The 22,538-nt window shown below is 49.9% G+C and overlaps 1 long non-coding RNA gene across 2 annotated transcripts in view; it reads right to left on the bottom strand.

The window, feature by feature from the left end:
• Positions 1-22,538, bottom strand: part of LOC127024498 (uncharacterized) — a 212,956-nt gene that overhangs the window by 74,376 nt on the left and 116,042 nt on the right. For both annotated transcript variants that reach the window (XR_007767559.1, XR_007767558.1), the window contains one exon: positions 9,418-9,511. This is a non-coding gene — a long non-coding RNA (uncharacterized LOC127024498). The remainder of the gene's footprint in view (positions 1-9,417; positions 9,512-22,538) is intronic.

The following is a 22,538-nucleotide window of genomic DNA, read 5'->3' as shown; positions in this document are numbered from 1 at the left end:
TCACCCGAAAGCCTGTATCATGGCCATGGGACTCATCCCTCAGTCTGGCTTTTGGGTTTTTTTTGTTCGCTGGCCCTTTGTGCACGCAATCTTCCCTCTTTGTAAAGTAAACTCGCAAAACCGCGCACCCACAGGGACACAGAAAACATTTTATCTTGGAAGCTGAAATTTTAGCACGTGACATAGTGCAGCTCCCAAGCCAGTAGACCAGAAACAAATCCCATCCTACCTACAGAGCAGGCGGCCCTCTGGTCCCCCTCCTCCAGCCTCGGCACGGGGCTTTGGGAGCGGCTGTGGGGAAGAGCTTGGCCCTCTTTGCCCCAGCAGGACATTGCAATCCCACGAGAGTCAGGATTTCACTGAAATGCAAATTGCTTTTAAAAGGGGACCTACTGAGCTACCCTCTTTCTGCAGTTCAGGCATCCTTTAAGCATCACCTTGTTCCTAACTATTCTGGTGTACCACACTGCAAACGCTCCCCCCTTTTTTCTCTCTTGCTGCCAACTGATAAATCCACGTCTACACCCTCCGTCCAGTGGCTGCTGCTTTACACCAGAAGGCACAGTGTTATAATATGCTCGGCTTGATATTTCTTCCAGCCCCAAAACAAAGCTTAATCAGGCAGTGAAAGCGGTAGTGAAGACGAAGTATTCTGGGTACGGTTTTCCTTCTGGGTTGCTGCTTTTTGACACATCCCCTGGTCCAGCAATAACACGTTCTCCACTTTACATTAAGAAAGACATTAGCAATAGGGGTTTTGGTACCGCCTGAAAGGACGGGGAGCGCCTGGATGCCCGAAGGGAGGAAGGACAGCCCAAAAGGCAGCCAGGAGTCCCCGGGTGGGGATGGCCACAAGCTCCGGTGCAGCCGCGGCTGGAAGGAAGATGCTCTCTGCTCTGTGCCTCTGCTGTAGGTCTCTTCCCTGCGGTTCTGAGCCGTGCAGCCCACAAAAGACAACTTTTGGCCCTGGCTAATATGAAATGCATCAGACAGTCTCTGACACCTAACCTAGCTGTGCAATCGAGCAGTGCGTTACACCGCACCCTGCAACCCTTCCCCGTGCTGGCCTAGGAAACAAGCCAGAATTCACCTCTTTTATTACAGTCTCTGCTTATTATTATTATCACTAAAACTGTTTTGTAATTCAACAGCATTAATTGACTCAGATCACCAGTGCTCGGGGGAACAAGCAAGCGTGGCAAGCAATGGCTGGAAAGCAACACCCACTCAGCGACTGCCGGCATTACCGGGATGCTGAGCGGTAACACCGGGATGGGCCCGCAGCTGGGCATGAGTGAGAGCTACATGCAGCTCAGCATCTCCTTCTACCGCCCAACAGACCAACGCATTAAACCCAAAAATCAGTTAAAAAATAGTCAGCTGGCTACGTATATCCATCAGGATATAATCCCGCTATTAGAACACGTGTCCGAGTACTATCATGGTGACCCGTCAGCTGTAAATGACCCAGGATATTTTGGAAGGAAAAACAATTTGCTCCCACTATTTACTTCTTTCTCCTGTTCTTGACCCTGCGATCGTACAAATGTTTTTCTGCGCCTCCGCTGTGAAAAAGACACTCTCATCAAGGAGGAGTAAATCACAATAACAGGGAAATAAACCTTCCCCCGAAATGATTCCCATTTATTTATTTATTTCTGCGGCTCCGCACAAGTCTACATAAAAGTGCATAAATTGTGGTGGCGGCTGCTCGCTGATTAGCAGCCCGGACTGCGGGCGAGCATCCTCGCTCCGCTCCTCTCCCCCTCCGCTCTGCTCTCCGCGCTGGCGGGGCGGTTGCGGGGCACGCCGATGCCGTTTCCCTTTAAATCTAACTCAGGTAATGAAAACGCACAAGAAAATAGTGCGGGTGCATCTGGGAGCAGTAGAAAACAGTTAGATCTTCATAGAGCCATAAAGAAGTAAACAGTAGGCTGCTATGAAGATCTATGGGACCCCGCAGTGCCATTGTCTTCAAAAGGAATTAAAAACAAATTGCTGAGGGCCAGCACATAATTTAGAGACTCACGGCAATTTTATGACTTGCTAATGTTCCTAATTACATGCCCGTGAAAGGCTTAATTAATTGGGGGATGTAGCAAAAAGTGGAGCCTGTGTTTGTTATCATGGTTCCACTGCATTGATTTTAGTGCCTATGGAGAATTTAGGGCCTCTTTATTTGCACAAAGAAAATGCAAGTCTCTCGAAAAAATGCACATTAAGATCAACCCCTCGCTGCTATCTAATATACTTTCCTCTACTTAACCAAAGTGCTTGTAATCATATTTTGTAAATGTTGGTGCCGTTAATTGCATTGTGAGAGAAAATAGGTTCCGCTCGACTGGTCGTGGAGAATTTTATAAAGTTCTTTTCCTGCTCCCAATTCTGAAGACTCTGAGAGAGAAACTCATCAGAAGTTGCTGCGGTGGGCAGGGAGCGGTGCTGCTCTGCTTCTCCCCATGTGCTGGCTGGGTCGGTGGGCGCCGGGGCTGGGGCATCTCCTGCACCCACCCGCCTCAGCTCCTCCACCCGCACCCTCAGCAGGGCTGAGGTGTACCGGCACCCTTCCAGCCGGGGCACCCGGGGAGCTCCGGCATGTGGAAAAGCCTCTGAACCTGCTCGCACCGGGGCAAGGTTTAACCCTCAGCCCCCACCCAGCCCTTCGAATGTGCTCAGTGTATTCTGCGCTCAAGGTTTTGCTGTGATCTTCTAGAGGAAAGGACTTTTCGTGACATTAAATATAGGCCCATGCTGCAATCCCTCTTCCCTAAAATGCCTCTGGGATGTGTGCATGGAAGGTCCAAAGTGACCGTCTTCAACCAGAAATAGCTTAATACTGAAGAACATAAAAACACACAAGAAAAAATGTGGTGCTGTAGAGCACGGAAGCACCGCGGAGCCTTGGCGCACGGGTACAACACACCCGCATTTCTCAAGGCTGTAATGGACGTTTGCACTTATTCACATCGCCAAAAAAAAAAAAAAGGGATTAAGGAGTTTAAACAACCCCTTCTCCCGGCTCACAAGGAGAAATCGAGGCAGGACAAAGACAACCATGGAGCATCTGAAAGCGCCCATCCAGGACAGGAAAGCGAGCGGGGAGGCGGGATGGAGCTGGCCTGTGATTATTCCTTTCAGGTGAGCAACGCGCCCCAGAGAACTTTTCTCCTTTTCCCAGCACGCGTGTCTGGGCACGGACTTTCACACTCGCGAGTTCCCGCAAGGGGAAGGTGCCACGTGCCAGAAGCAGCAGCCAGCGGGAGGGACGGGGAAGTCACCGGTCCGAGGCCGGAGGGTGGGCTGCCTGCACGCAGCCTGCGCAGGCAGGGACCCCCTCAGACCAGGCGCTGGCTCTGCTGCTTTGCCCGGCCGTGCCGCGGGGAGCAAGCTGGACTTACCAGAACCATTTCACCGAGATGAAAAATAGCTTGATTATAGAAGCTTAAAACCAATATTTTAACCTGCTAAATGATGAAGCTTTTCCCTTTCACCCCTCCTCTGCTGCTTACATGTTTTTTTTTCCCTGTAAAGGCAGTTGGGAACTTCACACTGACGACTGCTAGCAAGCTGAGAAAGTCAGGGCAGCTGAAGCCTTTGCAAGACCAGGCGGGTTCGGTAACAGCGAGGAACGGAAAGTCAAAGCAACAGCCTCTGGCTAAAGAAATCTTCCCAACAAGGCAGCGGTGTTTGCCTTTACTCTGCACAGGAGGCTGAGGGCTCCTGCATCGTCTGCTGTATCGACGCACGCACGCACCCAGGAAGAGAGCGTGCCTGGGTGGGAGTCCGCATTCACGAGCTGTGTTTAATGTGCGCTGCTCCGAAAGGATTTATGAGCAGCGAGGAAGCATTTCACAAGGCACTACAGAGTGGAGTGTGCGTATTCACAGGGGGAAGCCCCGGGGTGGCACGTGCCACTGAGGCATGTCCCCGGGCCCCACGCTCGAGCCCGCCCGGGGAGGCATCACCACCCACCCTCGCTCAGCACCTGCCTGCTGGGCATCCCTGCAAGCCTTAACCGCTCAGCTCTTTCCTAAGGAAAGCAAGACAAATAAAGCTTAACGTTTGTGCTAAGTTGTCCAAATCCAAATTTAAGATTGCATTAAAAACCACAAAACAACAAAGATATTTTTTTTTTCTTTTTTTTTAACATCTCACATTTTGATCGGAGTTAAAATCTCTCCGCAAAAGCAAACGCAGCCATGCCAGGCCACAGAGGGTGGTCGAGAAGAGCTCTCTGTGCATACAGCAAGAGCCGATATCCAGACAAAAACTAAACGGCTGTGTCTGAGTTGTGAGGGCCGGATCCAGCAGCCAGCCACCCTGGTCCCCTGGGAAGCCAAGCGAAACACAGGCAGCAAACAGTGAGAGACAACTCCAGCTCTAGCATTCTTCCATGTTTGGTCAGGGAGGACGGTGTCAGTCAGACAAAGACAGACATTTGGAATAGCAGTTTTGGTCGGGACGACGCTCCTTAACAATAACTAAATCGCCGGGGGTGCCGGGTTGGAGCGATGGCCAGAAGGAGCCCGGGCAGCCCCTTGCTGCCTTCCTCCTCCACGCACCTGCATTTCCTTGCAGCAACATTGCAACGAGGAGGTAAAAAAAAAAAAGGCCGAGCCAAGTTTGTCTGTTGCTCTTGAGAAAAGGAGACGTCTCTCGAAATACAGTTGGTGCTTTGACGATAAGACCTTTGACAGAAACATGAATGACATGAATACTTTGATCTCTAGTCTCAGAAGCTTCAACAGCAATTATGAGTCAAGAGGGGTGAATATGGGCAGCAGCTAAAGCAATGCCCCGGAGGGTGGTGATGCAGTAATTAAGAGACAAAACCCGGAGCATCTCTGCCTGCACCACGCACACCAACCAGGGAGGAGGTGGGCTGGGGGGAAGCTTCATGAAAAAAACAACTCTTATTCTTCTGAGAGACATAAAATTGACAAGACTTTATACATTTCAAAGCAAAGATCTTCAAAGACAGGTAAAATGCTAATTCTGCTAATGTAGGTTTTTATGTATATGCTCTGAAAAGGTAAAGCAAATTAATCACCAGCTTTACCCCCTAATATATATCTGTGTTACAAATATATTACAGCATGTCAGATCTAAGGAGATATATCTGAACAGCGGTGGTTAAAAGAGCATTTCCCTTTTCATGCTCTAATACAGTTATTTTGATCTTTCAGTCTTCATATTTTTTGTTCTCATCAAAGGAATGATGGCGCCAGAGATTAGGATGTTATTTATTTCCCTCTCACTGTCCTACCCATGTTAATCACTTCTAGTGTCAACAGCCACAGCAGCGGCGGTGCTGGCAGCGCCCGTGCGAGGCCGGCCACGCTGCCTGTGCTGCCTGCACCCTCCTCCCTGCCTCTGTGCGCCACCCCACTGCCCACCCATCACCGCCATCCCTTAGGGTCACCTCCAAAACACCCCGACCTTCAAAAGCTGATGGAAATGCTATGCAAATGGAGGGCAGGGAGGGGACGGAGACGCCTGCGGAGCAGAGGGATGGTGCCAGGGAGGCACAGCCCCGCGCCCGGGCGGCAGCGGTGCCCGGCTCAGCCTTCTGCGTCCCCGAGACGGTCATGGAAACCGTCAGGAGAACAAAACGCTGTTGACGTGGCAGTGTGGTGTTTAGGCACTGCCAGAAATCCCCGCTCCAAATTACGTGCAGCTTGAAGAGACCAGGGAAACTGAGAACACAAAGAGGGAAGGATGCACAGGGACAGGAGATAGTGACCCAGGAGGTGCTGCCCAGTTCCAGCACATCACAGCCCAGTCCAGCCAGTTGCCTCCTGTTCATGATGGGATGCCTATTACTGCTCACCTGAAAGTCCACTGTCAGAGGAGAGCTGACCCTTTGCTTTCTAGCTGTCTCCCGTGGAGCTCGGCTCCTCCCCGCTGGCCCCAGCCACCCTGGAGAATTCAGCATTTAGGTGTTTCTGTGAGCCAGGACAGAGTCCCGCTTTCCCGGGTTGTTTTCAGACACCTCCCACTGAATTTGCACCTGCATTTCCACGGCACATCTGCGTTCAGCCAGACCTCACACCTCCCACAGAAGCACATCCCGTCATGTACTGAAACGTCGCCTCCGTGCTGCGTTACAGGCTTGGCTTCAGAAACATGCATTGCCTCCAGACACTGCAGCTCCTTCTTCCCCCAGGTTCTCCATGCAGAGACTCTGGGAATTAAGCTCCTGCATCCGACAGACACAGGGCTCCAGGCCAGAGCCTGGCGCGTCTCCTTACCCAAACCCAAACACCGCTGGGGGCAGACAAAGATGGGAAAGGGATGCAGCCGAGAGCTCAGCTCCACGCACCACTCCCACCGGGGAAGCTGCTCAGCCGAAACGCCCGTCCTACAGCCACGGAGATTAACGATGCTGATTATCCTACGTTCAGTTATACTTTGGTCAGGACAGGCAGAGCCCAGAAAAGTTTAGGCTGTCTTGAGAAGAGTTGAATTTTGCTCCGGGAAAATTACTCCGTGAGACCGCACAGGCGATAGCATACGTGTACTCAGGATAACGTGGCGCTTTTGCATTTTTTTGAGCAACACGACAGCATTAGCCCTCCTACCCTGCGGTTAGCATCGGTCACGCTGTGCCAGAGTCCCCGTGTGCCATCCCGGCTCTTCAACCGGCACGCCACGCAGCACGTCCAGTGGTTTGGGTACACGGGACTCGGAAAGGTCTGAGCAGTGTCTGTTCACACCTGGGTGTAAGGCTGCCTCGTCCCCAGAGGGTTTTGCTCTCAGGTAGCGGGTCCGTGAGGAGCTTGCCCTCGGACTCCGGGCTGCAGGAGCTGCAGCCGGCTGTGCCCCAGGCCGGTGCAGGCAGGCTGGGAGAGCTGCCTGCCGGAGCCCTCTGCAGCAGGACGGTAACTTCAGCAGCTCCGTCAAAACGCTGCTTTAAAGGACCATGCGAGATCCCAGAGTTTAAAGACCAAGCTAGATAGCTGTTGGCTACATTTGCAACCAACTAGCTGAAATGAATGGATGAACTTGTTAAGAGCGGAAGATGGCGATAAGCAGGTATCTCAATAATTATTTGCAGAGATTAACTGAGCAGGTGTGCTTCGGGCATAACTAATCCTTGAGAGACAAGGAGCAGGAAAAGACTGCAGGAGCTAATGTCTTTGAAATAGGTTAAACCAGTGACATTGCCCACCATCAGCATTGTGTTGCTTGCCTTTAAAATGCTGACACTTACAAGTTTGATGGTAACTAGACTGCATAGGGGCACCTTTGCTTTCACATCAGATCTGCTGACATGAACAAGAGTCGATTCAGATGGGCATCCAAACATTAAAGTCCTTCCCTATTTCCATAAAATGATTGGCAGGATGCCTACTGCTAGCGGCTGGTAGCGCTGCTGATAAATGGCATCTTGATAAAAACTTTGGGCTGTTTTAAGGGGGGAAAAAAAAAAGGCATACTCTTATTCTAATTCTCTCAGCTTCTGACAGATGAGATGCCTCATCTCTGAAAATTAGATCCTGGTATCTTTGCTGTGTGTACACAGAGAAAACAGCATCCAGCGGCTGGGACAGGAGCACAGCGGGCCCCGGCTCTTCCACTCCCCTCCCCTGCAGGAAGCTGGCCCCACGGTGGAGCATCTCCCCCCTTCCTTGGCACTGGAAATGCACTTCTGGGCACTCAGCAGAAAGTACCTAAAATATGGTAAAGATTATCCCTAGGAAAAGAAAAAAGGATTTTCCTTTCTCGTTCTTGAACTATTGAAGCTTTCCAAGGAGTCCTGCGGGTAAAATCTAGCTGGAGCAGCTGAAATCCAGGGTCATTTCTAAGACACAGAGACCCGACCCATGGAACCAGTTCCTTCCTGCAACTTAAATGTTAACAAATGCATAATTCTCAGAGAGAAAAAAGAGGAACTGCACAGATCACTTGCTGCTGATTCCCAGCTAATCCATCAGTAGATCAATGCAGGTAAAAGAGGGGGAAAAAAGCTAATTTCAAGTCCTAATAATATTATTATTCAGTTTTTGTAGCTCTTTTAAGCACTTAATTCTAGGTATTTTTCCTAACTTAAGGTTAAAAAATGACTTCTAAAATGAATCTGAATATTATAATGGGAACTTTTTACCCCCAGAGATCAAATATCTCTTTCTCTCATACCTTTGCATTTCAAATCATGCAAATATCCTATGAGACGGGGGGGCCTGCCAGGCTCCCTGGCAATGCAGGCACTCTAAGCGCATTGTGGAGCCAGATCTCACCTGAAAATAGATGCAGTGCAGGTAACGCCTATAGCCACTTGTTACTTGTTCTTTTTAAAAGATGTTATACCACCCTGGGGTGTATGAGAAGGAGCGAAGCTGCACGGGGCAAGGCCAGGGTGGGGAAACATCCTCCTGCCCAGCAGCCAGGGAACAGCCAAGCAATGCCTCATCAGCCCTCGCCCACCGCAGCCGTATCTCACACCCTTTGCAGGACGCCCATAACGACACAACTCAGAGCGAGAGCTTGATAAAGATTGAAGAGGGGACGGTCAAGATTTCTGGAGGATATCCCATTCTCCTGGACGTAAAAAGGAGTTTGCTGTTAAAATTCCTTAAATAGCTTTGAAAATTTCAACAACAGTAAACGGAGACTGACAGCACCTGATGGACCTCACTCTGCCTCCACGATATCACCGGCCTCATTTTCTCACGTAAAAGTCATCTAATTACCTTGTGACGCACCGAAGGGTAACGCAGAGGGGCCCAGAAACATTCCCTGCCTGCGTGATGACGATGGCCGCGGACAAGGGTGACCCAGCTATACGCAGCAAAGCCCCAAAGAATCACGGTTTGTGGCTGCTCAGAACACCCCGAGCACGTACGGACCCTAATGAACCAGCAGCAGAGAGCTCACTTAAACCAACCTGCGATTTACGGAGCTGCTGCCCTCCCCTTCTCCTTCCTGCCTCAGTGCTGCCTCCAGATGTGCTGCCTCCAGATGTGCTGCCAGCTGTGGCGACACCAGCACTGAACTAACACATCTGACCGCAAGGAAGCGGGCATCCCTGCCAGGCGAGCATCCCCGCACCCTTCCCAGCAGCGGTGCCAGACCCCAGCCTGGCTCCGCACCCGACGAACAAAGGTCCCGCAGAGTGCCCGTGCCCGGCGCTGCCCACGCCGGCGGAACAGCACTGGTTTGTAACCACAGCTCAGAGACACAGATCATCAGGAAGACACGCAGGTACAGGCACTGAGATCCCCCCAGCACCAAGGCAGAGCAGATCAGACCACCGAGGGTCTCCAGGCTGCCCAAGGAGAGCGTTAACGTGGTCCCCCTCCATCCCTGCTTGCCTACTTGAGACTGCTCAGGGTTCCTGAGCGACCCCTCTGCCCGAGGTTGGTTGTTCATAAGCACCACCATAACGAACGCGATTAACAGCGGTGACATCCTTACCTTGATTCCCGTCATGGTCCGCTGGAAGTTGCTTTGAGAGCTGGGGCTTCAAACCTGTTTCGCCATCATGTGATCTGACATCGTGGAGAATTTACTGTGGAAACAAAAAAAAACCCGCAAGTGTGAAATGTGACTGTCGATAAAGTAATCCTCAGCAATCAGACAAAATTAATTGTGTGAACATCATTGATCAAACCTACTTAATACATTGGGTTTGTAGAAAGCTGGAATGTAATTTCATTACCAATCTGCTCCATCCTAATGAAATTTCTAATAACACTCTAATTTTGATTTCAGTTAAGGAGAGAATGATGGAAATTTTCTTTTGCTTCTCTTGTAAGGTTTTATTTTATTGGTTTTCTGCAATACCAGGGATACTAATTTTTTTTTAATTTGACATTTTATTAGCAGGGGGTTTAATATAACAACACAGATAAAAAACAAAATTGCAAAATGGACAAACCTTACAGAAATAGAATTGATGTCCAAATTAAGGAGGCTAATTTTAAAGAAATTGATTTATTTTATGAGTGGTGATTTGGGCTTTTTCTTTTTTTTTTTTTTTTTTTAAGTTCTAGCTGATTTTCTGACCTAAAGTGATTTAAATAATACTAGTTCCTTTTATCTGTAGTTCTCACAGAACAATGCTAGAGGAGTTCAGCCGCTTGGGAGAGGCACCAACATGCCTACATTCATAATGGGTAGATTAGGGCGAGAAGACCCCAGCCCTACTCACATCAGCGGCAAGGCTCCCATTAATTTGGACATAACCAAGATTTCACCCTTTGGGTCAAGTTTCAAAAGACACCATTCAGTCTTTCAGACTCAGTTGCGCTGGTGCAGAGAAGGGTTAGAGGTTAATCAAATCAGGAGTGACGGAGCAGCAGGTAGGTAACTAAACGCTGGCGCTTGGGATTCGCATCGAAGCCCACGTGCAAGGTGCCCCGCGCACCAGGGCTCAGCCTGCGCTGCCGGGGACCCCCGTCCCGAGAAGAAGGGGTGCAGACGGGGTCTCAGCGCTGCCTGCCCCGGCCTCCCTCATCTCCCTCTGCTCTGTTTCCAGCAGACAACTTCCCGGATTGTAGCAAAGCAAAATACAAAAAAATTAAAAAAGAGGACGAGCAGAAATCAAACTGATAGACCTAAGGATTCAAGCTGCGAGCAAGCGAGGGCGAGTGCTCTCCTGCCACCCGGCCCAGCTGCTCTGCACCCCTGGCTTCCGAGGGGAGCGGGTGCTGCTCTATGGCAGTGGGAGAGCCAGGAGAGACCGGCAGCCGAGGGACAGATCCTCGGGCCATCCTGCTCTGTACCAGCCAAGGGTACGCTGCACCACGTGCAGGCAGCACCCACCGATGGGAGACAGCAGCTCTCCCTGCGGGCTTCCCTGGGGAGCCGGGGCAGGACCAGCCGCCTTCCCCGGGGCTCAGGGCTGCTGTGGTCACACTGCCTGCGAGACTGGAGCCTGCAGGCTTCCGCGCAATGCATTTCACTGAGGGCAGCGGAAAAGCCTGGAAAAACTAACTATTTTGTTGCTTTTTCTGCTACCAAGTACTGAAAATGAACAGCGCTTGCCTCTAGCACGCATGAGAGGGCAAACCCTGTTCTCAGAGCATCTGGGTACTACTGATGGCTCGTCTGGCAACGTGTTCGGTGAATAGAAATCACCTCTCCCTGGCCAGAAGCCACATGCAGTGGGATCTGTGTTTGAAGGCAGAGGACGCGCAGGATGCACACTGGCAGTTCGCAGACATTTGGGGGCCTCCGGATGACAGGACGGGACGCGATGAGCAGACAAGGGAGCACAGAGCATGCGTGCTTGCTGCAGGAAGGTGATGCTCTTTGACTACTGAACTGGTGCCTATCTCTGGTATTTCCATTTTCAGCAATCTGATGTGTTTTGGTGATTTATTCATGACTGGTGTAGTGAAAAATTGGAAAAGGCTAGCGGGATAGCCATGGCCTGGAGATCCAGCATCTGATTGAGGCTACAACTGAATTACTGTCAGAGGCATCATGCAAGGTTTACTCCAGCGACTGTGAAGCTGAATCTTTATATTAATAAGTGAACATGAACTATCAGAGAGACTGGCATATGTCTGCTGCCGGGCAGGTCTGGAAAGGAGCTGTCAGATCAATAGGAAACTTGAGCAGACAAATGGAGAAGCTCCAGTGCCCCTCTTCATGCGCTACAGAGGTGTCTACGGGCGTTCACCGGAGCCACGGAGGGGGAGACTTTACTAACGCACAGGACAGCTAAAAAGGCTACTGCAGGCAAAGCTGTCTCATCTTTAACACGTACTAAATTGCTTGGGTGAAAGCATACAGGGGAGCCTTGGCTTTCGCTCCATTACTTAAGCACATGTGAAAATTTAGCCCCTTGTTCAGGCGACACTGCTAAAACACAGCCAATGAGCGCGAGGGATGCAGGCTAACATTGCACGTCAAATCCCAGTCCAACCAGAAACACCATTTCAAAAGTGACAGTCCCCGAGAAGAGTAACTCAGGGAGACGCCTTTAACGCAAGCCAAACCCAGGAAGCCCAAACCTACAGCACACACTCTACAGAGAGGACAATTTTTGCCCTGTTTCCAAAAAGCAAAAGGAAAATGTCCCGTTCAGTGCTGATCGCACCCGTGCGAGCTGCCCTCCGGGCCGCTCCCTTTCAGAGCTGCCCCATGTCAATTTTCACATCAAGTACGTGAAACCACTTTCCTTCTTAGCTTCCAACCTGGTGTAAAAAGGCGATAAGGAAATGCCCCTTTCCACAAGGTTCCCCTGCAAATCTGAACTTTTAAGAAAACAAAAGAAAGCAGCAATTCAAAGAGGGTAAAAAAAAAAAAGGTGGCAGCAGAGGAGGAAGCTAAACACTGCATTACAGTAGCATGTAGCAGTTCTTCATAATTACAGTTTCAATTCCACATCCAGCTTCCCGCCTAATTACTGCCCCGCAGTTGGCGTGCACAGACTCAAGAGCAGCAGGGATTTTTATTTTGCTCACACTGATCACTCCTCGGCTCCTCATTACCGAGCGCTCGCTTTGGGCCCGTTAGACAACCCGCCGCCCTGCCCCGGCCCCGCAGACCCCACGGGGCATCGCACAGCCTGGCAGGCACTGCCAGACCTGCCTGCCCCGCTCGCCCGAAGCGGGCAGCGGGTCCAGTCCCTTAGCAGAGAGAGGGCAGGGAGAAGGGACGGTCCCCACAAACGTGCACGGCAGGTACCCCCGGGCTCCCAGACACCTGGGACGGATGGGACAGGGGTTTCTCCATCCCTGCTCACTCTGGGCTGCTGCTGTGGAAGGTTCTCCTGGATCTCCTCAGGTTTCACAGGGAAAGAGCCACCAACACCTGAATCCGGGCCATGAACTCCACCTTGTGGGAAGGCTTCAGACCAGAAAGCCGAGAGCTGACTTAGGTTTTGATGTTTCAACTTTTAATTTCTTGACAACCAGATTTAATCTGTCCAAGGTTTCGTTCCGGGTCTCCTCTGAGCCAGGCTGTGTTTGAAGCTGTGTAGGCGAAGCTCAATCTTGTGAGATCCTCCTGCTATCTCTGAGCAAAAGCTTCCAGCAAAGGTGGGCTAAGGTTGACCGTGGGTTGGCGGTGGCCATGCACCAGACCTCCCGCGCAGCAAACACTCCTCTCGGAGATGAGATGCCTCCTATTTTGTTTTGGGGGTTATAATCCTTCTACTGCTTTCTCTGCAGTCCAGTTGCACTTTGCTAATCATTAACACCATCGCTGTCTTTGACAAGAAGCAGAAAAGGGGCCGCCTTCTACCAGAAAGGCAGGAGAGCTGATTTCCTAATAATTTACGGCTTGAACAAAGTTGCAGAGCAGCAACCAAGTATGCAAGAAAGGTTGGGGTGAAAAATTATTTACAAAGTGAATGCCCTGAAGACACTTGTACTGGACAACAATTACGGCACCTTAATTAACTGAAATTTAGTTCACCCGTCGACTGAGGCATGTCCAGTGCTAAAGTTATGCCACTGCTGCTGTCTACTACTGGTTAATGAATATAAATCAGATGGTTTATAGTTAGTGAACATGTAATAGGCTTGCAATGAGTTGAATTCCAATGCAAAATGCCTGGGGATAGGAACATGCCATCCATAAAATATATATAAATAACAGATTTACATTTCTACAAGGAAAAAACCAAAGCTATCCTCCCATCTTGGTAGTCTCCCAGCCTGACAGACCTGCGCTCCAGTCCTCTGACGAGACAAGGGATCGATAAGTAGGAATTTAAGAGTCTGGTCACCCAAAGCGTGGCTAATTAGATGCCAAAACTCTTCCGTGTCCTCCATGTTTCCTTCCCAGCCACCGAGCCCTGTCCTATAGGTTCGTCATGTGCCCGTTCAGTGCTGCTTGGGAGCAGAGCCCGAGGGGCAGGAGCACTGAAGGTGACTCCTCAAGGTGTGGAACACACAGTGCAGCTACCAGCGCCATCACAAAGAGGAGTGCTGCCTTTGCTGGGTTTTGTATCAAAGCCCGGGGACGGACGGGGGAAGCAAGGCCGTGCTTTTGCTATAGCTCCTTTTGGATGAGCCTTTAGTGATATCAAAAGGAAAAAGCAGACAGCTAAGGTTCCATCTGTAGAGGTAATTCAGATTAAAAAAAACAACCCCCCCCCCGCTTCTGCAGTCAGTCATGAGCGCAGGTTGCAAGCAAATCTCTCCAAGTTTCTTACTTGAAAAATAACCTTTACTTTGTGCCAGTTACATGCTGGCAGGAGCAGGCAGGCCTGGCCAAAGAGCCTGTGCAGCTGGGTAAACCTTTGCCCAGCCTTTGCATCGTCCAAGATGCTCAGTTGCAGGCCAGGGGTGGGAGACGGTTGATATTTGGGATGCACTGTGAAGGAGCCTCTCATCCCCCTCCTGGCAAATAAAGCTCCTTCAGGTCATTCTGTGCTGGACTGCCTAGAAGATGACATGCCCCAAATCACCAGACTCTTGGGGAGTTGTTGGCCAGGGGTCTCAGGGAGGCACCAAGCCTGAGGTAGGAACGGCCATCAAAAAGAGACCCAGTGTCAAAACCCCCCGGTCTCAGCTCTTTGCGTTTCCTTGCTGCAGAAGCAAGAAATTGTGGACTTTATTTATTGCACAAATTAGGTACAAGAAAATTATTTTCTTAATGTGAGACTTGATGAATGTTCTCAACTCTCCACCCTGCTAGGAAGAGGGGGTTACAATGAAAATTATTTACAAAGCATGTGCTACCCTGCAGGGATATTTATTCAGGCAGGGGATGTTTCCGCAGATTTTGTTGACAAAGGCAAATCAAATTACATTTTTGCGAACATTACAACAAGCATCTTGATTTGATATGGACATCAGCCGTCTCCTGACGAAGCCTGGGAAGCAGCTCTGGCCCAGCACCCTCCAGGCACCTACAAAGGTGGTCATTTTTAGCATCAGGGAACAGATGGATAAAATGCTCTGCAAGCTGTTCACGCACTTCTAAATATTGATCTGAAGTTTTTATTCCTTTAAAATGTATAAAAATTGTTATAAATCTGACGCCCAGATTAAAGATGGTTAATGACTTGCAAGAGTAAGGTAAGTTCTCAAGAGACCCCGCAAGACCCCCAGCCAGGCTCGCGCCTCACAAGCCCCCAGCCGGGCTTCTCCGTGGAGCCCCAGCAGAGCAGCGAACTGCAGGACCGGAGCCTTGTCCCCACAGGGCTCAAACGAGCCCTGCCTGCACTGAAAACGCACACACAGATGTGTGCGTACAAGCCTGAGTGTATACGTTTACGCATATAACATATGTGTAATAACAGGGGAAGGTGTGCTAACATAAGGCTCCCAAATCTACATGTAAGTGATTAAATCACAGATCCTTCCTCCTTTCAGAAGTGAAATGTGCTCAACAGGGTCTTTGAACAAGCAGCTTAGCCCTTCAGAAAAAAAATAGATGAGGCCAGCAAGTAGGTGCCTACGTTCGGAGGCAGGAGCCGACCTCCACCGCCGTCGCTGCCCTGCCTTTGTTCAGATGCTGGCCGCGGCGGCTGCTGCTCGGGCAGCGACCTGCCCACGGCAGCATCGCCATGAGGGTGCCGCTGCTGTTTGAGTCCCAGCCGGGCCCCATCAAGCTGAACCACCTTGCAGAGTACAGATCCCACACAATTCGATGGCATTTTTAATCCGATTGTTGTTATTATCTTAAAATGACTAATTTCCGCCAGAGGACGCGGGAACAGAATCCCTGGCAGAAGCTCCCTTATTAGCGGGAGCGGGGAGCTCGGTGTGAACGCGCTGCCTTCACCTGCAGCCCCTCCGCTCGCAGGGAAGAAAGGCTGCTGCATGATTAGGGCTAGGATTTTTCCCAGGGATTACACTCTTTATGAATGCCTGCATCTAATATCATGACGCAGCTTTTCCCCCCCCTCCTCTTTGCATTAAACACCCTTCCTCCCCATACATGCAGTAATTTGCTGTATGTTTTTATGGCAATGTGACTGCAGACGGCATTTGCAAGTGTCCAGGGAGGCAGGCAGGCAGTGCCGCCGCCGGCGAGGGGACCTCGGACCTGCGACTACGAAGGGCACGGGGGGTCAAGGTGTCAGTAAAAAACAGTAGGTAAAAAACGTTGAACTAGGTCATAAACATCTATTTTTCATCCTCTGCAGTGTGGATATTGCATCAATACACACATTGGGCAAACTAGCATTACTCGTATAGCATGAGTTATTTCTTAAGAGCAAGATATATATATATATACACACTCAGCTTCACAAGGGAAAAATACTGATGCTGAGGGCTCTTTCCTGCAGCAGAGGAAGTCACGGCATGAACCCATAGCTAGGAGCCCATATTAGGCAAATTCATATGAGAAATGGAGATATAGATTATGAACAGTATGATCAGCAAAGCATTTGAACAATGCACTACAAGAAGGATAGATTCCCACCTCTCTCTCTTATTCGAGCCCAGGTTGCCTATCTAGTGCAAATCCTGTGGTACAATACAGGCTACTGGTCTCAAAATACAACCTAACAAGGAAATTATATAAACCTTTGTGATACATAAAGACAGATTAGATAATCTGTAGATCCTCTCAGGATTTAAAAATCTGAGTATCTAGTGCCATGCTGCAGTGTGGACGCTTTTGGCTAGTGAAACCAGGAGCTCATCATTAGCCTGAGATCTGACACAGCTCTCCGTCCACAGCTGCGGGGTTGGGAAGGGCTTGGGAAGTGCACAAGAAGCCCTTTGGACTTGCGACATGGATTCTCATACCGGGAAGAAATGGTTCAGAGCTCCTTACTAACAGGAAAAGTCACTTCAGCGCAACATCGTTGATCCCCTCTGATTAAACCTGTGGGTCTTAAACTTGGTCTTCAATCAGGTCTTTGCGAAGTCCCAACAGATTACAACATCCCTGTGCTTAGCTATCATAATGACTTGCAAGTGATTAGCTTAACCAGCATTTCACCCAATTCAATTTCCATGGATAGCCTATACGTACCACGAAAGACGTTCACATTAATTTTTACATAATTAAATCAGGAATGACCCCAGTGCCGATGAAATAAAACCTCAATTCTTCCTGGGCTGCACAGCGCTCATCTCGGCTTTAACCCTCAGAACACGAGACCGACTTGGCTGGAAGGGACGGATCTGGCTCCAGACCCTCTCCTGCTCTCCCCTGCCTCTTCCAGCCCCTTCGCCCTCCCCAGGCTGAGTGACCCCAATGCCCATCACCCGCCCTGCTCCCAGTTCCCCGGCACAGCACCAGAAAGCCCCCTTGCACTGACGATCGTGTGCCTCGCTTCAACTTTTATAGGGTGACCCATGCATTTTCTGGGAAAAGCCTTAATGAGCAGGGCAGCAACACACAAGCCATCGATGACCGATGGCTTGACTGGAGCGTCACGATTGCCGAGGAGCATCCAGCCCCGACGCCCGTCTGCTGCCGTGAGCCACAATTTGTTTCTCAGTCCAAATGACGTCCCGCAGAATGCAGTCTTTGAAATCACAGGAACAGCCTCAGCACGGAGACAGGGAGCACGAGCCGTGGTAGCTCCTGAACACTTGGAATACCGAGCGGGCAACGCGAGCGTGAAGGCCAGGTCTTCCCGCAGGTCCCCTCCCAGAGCAGCAGGTACCTCCCAGGAGAAGACCTCCCCTTCCTTGGCACCCCTTCCCGCAGCTCTGCAAACCTCTCAGCCCCACCGCCTGCTCCCACTGCTTGGTGCCCGGGGTCCTGACCACTCGCTGGGATGTGACATCGGACTATGCAAACTAACGAGGATAATTACTATGCGTTTCGTTAAACAATCCCCCTTTGGAGGTGGCAACGATTACTCACTTCTACTGTAATTTTAATTGGTGGGCAAACATGATCTTTGTAGAGACAAAGCCTCATTCTTCTCTCTCTTGTAACAGTTTAAATCAATACTAACCCGGGGCTGCTTGGAAATATTTAATGAAAACTGTTTTGACAGAAAATTGGATTCTTGATGAGGCAAAATATTTGTTTTCAACGGAAAAGTTTCACTTTGTTGAAGAGCCAAAACTTTTTCAATTTCTACTGAAAGGTCAAATTGCGCGATGCAGCCGTCGCCTTCGCGCATCCTTTGCTGCCGATTGCCCCGGATAAACGGAGGGTGTGCAGGCAACCGCGGGGCTGAGATTGCAGAAGCCAGAAGCCCTGCGACACCCGTCGAAGCCTCTCTGCAAGGGACGACGGTCACAACCTTCACGCTGTGACTTACCCCGCTGTGACAAACGCCATCCAGGGACAGAGGGCACGCGGCACGTCCCGGAAGGAGGAGCAGGAACTGGCGCAATGGCACGGAGCGAAGCGAGTACATACATCACAGCAAACACCGCGCCCGAGGGTTTTGCCTGCGCGTTCACCTTGAGGTGAAATTAGTGATGGCAAAAAAAACCCTTACTCAGGTCTTGGCTAATGATTATCCCATTAAAGAATCAGCTGACATAATATCATTTGGTAGTTTTATAAACCTCAGTGACAACAAGACTGATGAGACCTAAAGCCCTGACAGCTCATCTGCCCAGAGAAGAGGAAGGTACAAGAATTTGCTATTTTACTGTATTGCAAATTTCACGGTATTAAAAAAAAAATAAAATAATCCTCAGAAAGGCGGGTAACCTTTGCCCGTCTCCAGAAACACACGTATATTCACACCCAGCCCTCCCACTCGTTGGCAGATTTCCATCAAGCCTAAGAAATACAACTAGAGCAACTCATAGCCAACGGCCGGGCTTGCACGCTCCCCAGACCTCGGCAGGACCGTGGGGCTGCAGCGGCCGTGGGTGCCCTCTCCCTGCTGCCGAGCTCTCCCGGAGCGACCCGGGCAGGCCCCAGGTACCCCCCCCGCTGAAGCCCTTCGCTGCGATGGCCCCCCAGGACCACCACAGCAGATACTGAGGAGCGATCTCCTTGGACTCTGCGAGCAGCAGCGCTGGCTCGTACCCTGGTTCAGCCTCCGCCAAGTAGGGACAAGGTGAGGTCAACCCAAAAAGTCACTCACACGGCGCGAGTGTCCGGTACAATTAGCCCGCTTAACGAAAAAGAAAAAAAACCCAAGCGTGTACGCTGCAGTTTCTCTCCTTACCCACAGCTATCCTGCTCATCTCTACGCTGAAGACATTGATGCTGGCAGGACAATACGCAACCTCAAATGACATTCATCTTGTTCGTGATGATGTAAGTTATTTGGGTAGTGCATGCGGCCTGTTTTGCTGTTGTTTAAAGGCGGCAGCATCGCAACATGCAGGTGAGCACCGGTCGGCAAGTCACTGGCTTCCACTATGGGTTTATGAATGCATATATATATATACACACACACGTGCATTTTAAAAAATTTTTTTTTTTTACAACGCTATCAAAAAAATTAGCCAAATAAAATAAAGGACTGGCCTAAAGCATCTCTGCATCCCTAGCATTCAGTATTATGCATTTTAGGGGGGGAAAAAAAAAAGCTTGCTTTTCCCCCCCTTGCCTGGGTGTCATGAGCAAGAAATGAGCAGCTGACCTGAGTTTGAATTTAGAGTGTTCATTAATAGGATATTATGCCATATGCTCAGCACACTGTCTTTTTTTTTAATGCAGCCGCCAATTTGAGAGAATTTCTAATTAGTAATGGTATAATGAGAGTATTCAGAGGCTAATGTGGTGGGTGGGGAAGCGAAATAGATCGCTTGGTGTGGACTGGAAATATTTCTGTTCGAATTCCTCGTGAAATAATGACCCGCCGTAAAAGGCTGCGATCTTCGACAAATGAAGGACGTTCAGGGAGGTTACATTAACTGCAGAGGGAGCATTTATCGGGGAGGGGGGGGAAGGTGAGACAATTTGGGCTGGTTAAGCTTAATGCAGGGAATGTCTTGGTAGGAAAAACATTTTAGCTGGGGCTGGGCTGAACGGGAGGAAGCACAAAGGAGGCCCTGGGTGGGAAAGCCCCGGCAGGAGGAGATGGAGGAGATGCTCAGCTGGGCTCGGCGCTGGGAGGGAGAGCAGCGATGCTGGGGGATATTAACCCTCACCACCGTGCAAGCGTCAAGGCATCGGCACCCAGCTGGCAACGGCATGGGTGCAAAACACAGCACGATACAGCAGCGGTAAATATTTAGCTGGCGCAGGAGTACAGAAACCCTCTTATCAGAAGCGCACGCCCCAGCCCGGCAGCTGCCCAGCAATTGCTTTGCATCAGCATACGACCGGCACCAGCGTGCCGAGCGAGGGGCGCACGGGAGGTGACGGGGCAGGGTGCCAGGTCGATGCTGCGGGAAGGGCCCAGGATGCCCGAAATGCCTCCGAAAAATGCTTTTGCCATATATTTTGGGGGTCAGACTATTTAATATCTACTCTGTTATAGAAAATTGGGACTAATGAGGCATGGATGCAGGTTGGTGTTTTGTGGGAACTTGTTGGTATAAAACGTTCAATATATTTTTAATAAAATAAAGCTTTGAGGTTTGTGAGCTGGCTGACAGCGGTGTCTGAGGCCGGCACGTGCTTTACCTTCCCTGCGGGGTACGGACAGGAGATAAATCTACATAAACCACGACAGCAGGCACGGGTCCGGAAAAGTCTGTCTTAACATCTCAGAGCATCCTTTGATTTGAACTACGAATTTTGTCTCCCAGCCCATCCAGTGGCGTGGGGATTGTGATTTTACAGAAGAGAAAAGGGGCAGATTTTCAGTGGTTTGCAAAAAGTCAGGCTGCAATACAGAAAAATACTCTTTCCCCTATTAAAAAACCCACAGGCCTTATAAATTGGAAAACTAAAACATTTTCCCAGAAGAAAAAGGATTTGGTCTGGTGTGGATACAGGAGTTGGGCTGTCTGGTCTAACAGCACAAACCCATTCCTTTGGTTTCAGAGGGAAATTCCAAACAGTGACAGGGAAAATCTGAGTGTCACAGGTTTTAAAATAAATAAATAAATAAATAAAAATAATTATTGTCCTTCTCCCATGTGCCAGCCAGCACTAAGTCCCTTCTGAGGGAATACACCTCGTGCTGCAGAGGACAGCGTTCCCAGCCTCCGGCTTTGCCAGCTTCAGGAACGCCGTGTCTCCTACATGCAGCCTCTGCACAAAAGCTAGGACACATGCAGATTTCTTCAAATGAGCCATAATTAATTTGCCTTTTGATTGGACCAATTAGATCTTTAACACTGTAGGAAATAATTTTTTGCTAATGATTAAGCTGAAGACCGGGAGTTTTCCTCTCCTGTGAAATGTTTTTACTGTACTATCATATTACCTTTAAGAAAGCCAATAAAGTTCTACGACTGCGGGGTCTCTCCGGTGCCTCCTGCGCTTCTTTTGCCTATTATGACAGACATGAATATTATAGAAACAGATACCCCGGGAATGAAGCAGCCTGAGGTGGGCAGTAAACGATGAGTTTTGGTAGATACGAACCAAGCGGAGCAGAAAAGCAACGATCTACTCAAGTAGATCTGCTGGAGCTCCAAACCCGGCTTGTTGCGCAGGGACCGGCCGAGCCGCCAGACGCTCTGGTATTGTGTAAACCCTGCTCTGAAAATTAAATATTCATAACGCTCATATTAGATTCGAGAGCACCTTTTAGGAAGAAATAAATGAGATTTGCTTTAAAAGAAGAAAAAAGGCATAGAGGCCATGTAGAACCAAGCCACGGCTTCATAAATAATATGTTTTTAGGCCAACACTCAACAATTAAAAAGCTTAAGATTCGTTTTGGAGAACGAATCAAGCTTAAAATTCATTCTCCTACCCTCATCCACGTGCCATGGAAAATTAATGCATTCACCCAATATGTTTTTAGAAGGGATTTATTCCTTGTTCTCACGCCATCCTTATTTTCCAGAGTAATAGATAGGAGTGGCAAAGCGTAAGCAAGATTTTTTTCCCCTTCTTTAAAGTGAATCTCCATCTTGTTGACAGCCATGCCCAAATCTGTCAGACCTGAAGGGTCTGCACCATCCAGCTTGTCTCTCTATCCTGAGCTGCGCTCCCTCTCCCTGCGCCTTGAAAGCGAGCAGGGGCAGAAGGCACGGCGCAAACAGCCGGCACCAGGACAGGCTGGCATCGGCGGCACCGCGATTCCCCCCGACCACAACATTTCTGACTCTCGGGTAAGGGCGAGGAGGGAAGGGGGCACGGGCCATGCCAGCGTGGGCAGACGTGCTCGGTTCCCCCAGCCCCGGGGATCCCGAGGCTATCGGAAGGCAACAGGCTCTCCACGACGTGTCCCTCTGCGCCTGCCCCACCGCTCCCACCCTCCAACACCACATCCCACCACGAACATCACCCAGCTCATTCCACAGACCATTAGCGAGAAATAAATATTAATATAATATGACATTATTCTGATGAAAGTGAAAAATGTGACTATAATAAGGCTATCGTGTTCTACTGGATTAATATGCCTGTTAATTACCAGCAGTTCCTGTGGTCTTCAGCCTAACGGATGGCCCTTGGTGAGCAGTGCTCAGCTCTCACATTCAGGAGGTTCCTAAAGCTCAGAACGAGCCTGAGATGATGCTGGCATGTAAATAACCTACCCATCATGTGCACTTCAGTGGCCCAGCTGCACTGCTCCCATCTGGGAGCTGGTGCAAGAATAAGGAGCAGCCACCAGCACCTTCAAC

This window comes from Gymnogyps californianus, chromosome 20 (assembly GCF_018139145.2).
Source record: "Gymnogyps californianus isolate 813 chromosome 20, ASM1813914v2, whole genome shotgun sequence".
NCBI classification, from domain to species: domain Eukaryota; kingdom Metazoa; phylum Chordata; class Aves; order Accipitriformes; family Cathartidae; genus Gymnogyps; species Gymnogyps californianus.
Note: the sequence above shows the minus strand (reverse complement) of the source record. Positions and strands in the feature narration are given on the sequence as shown.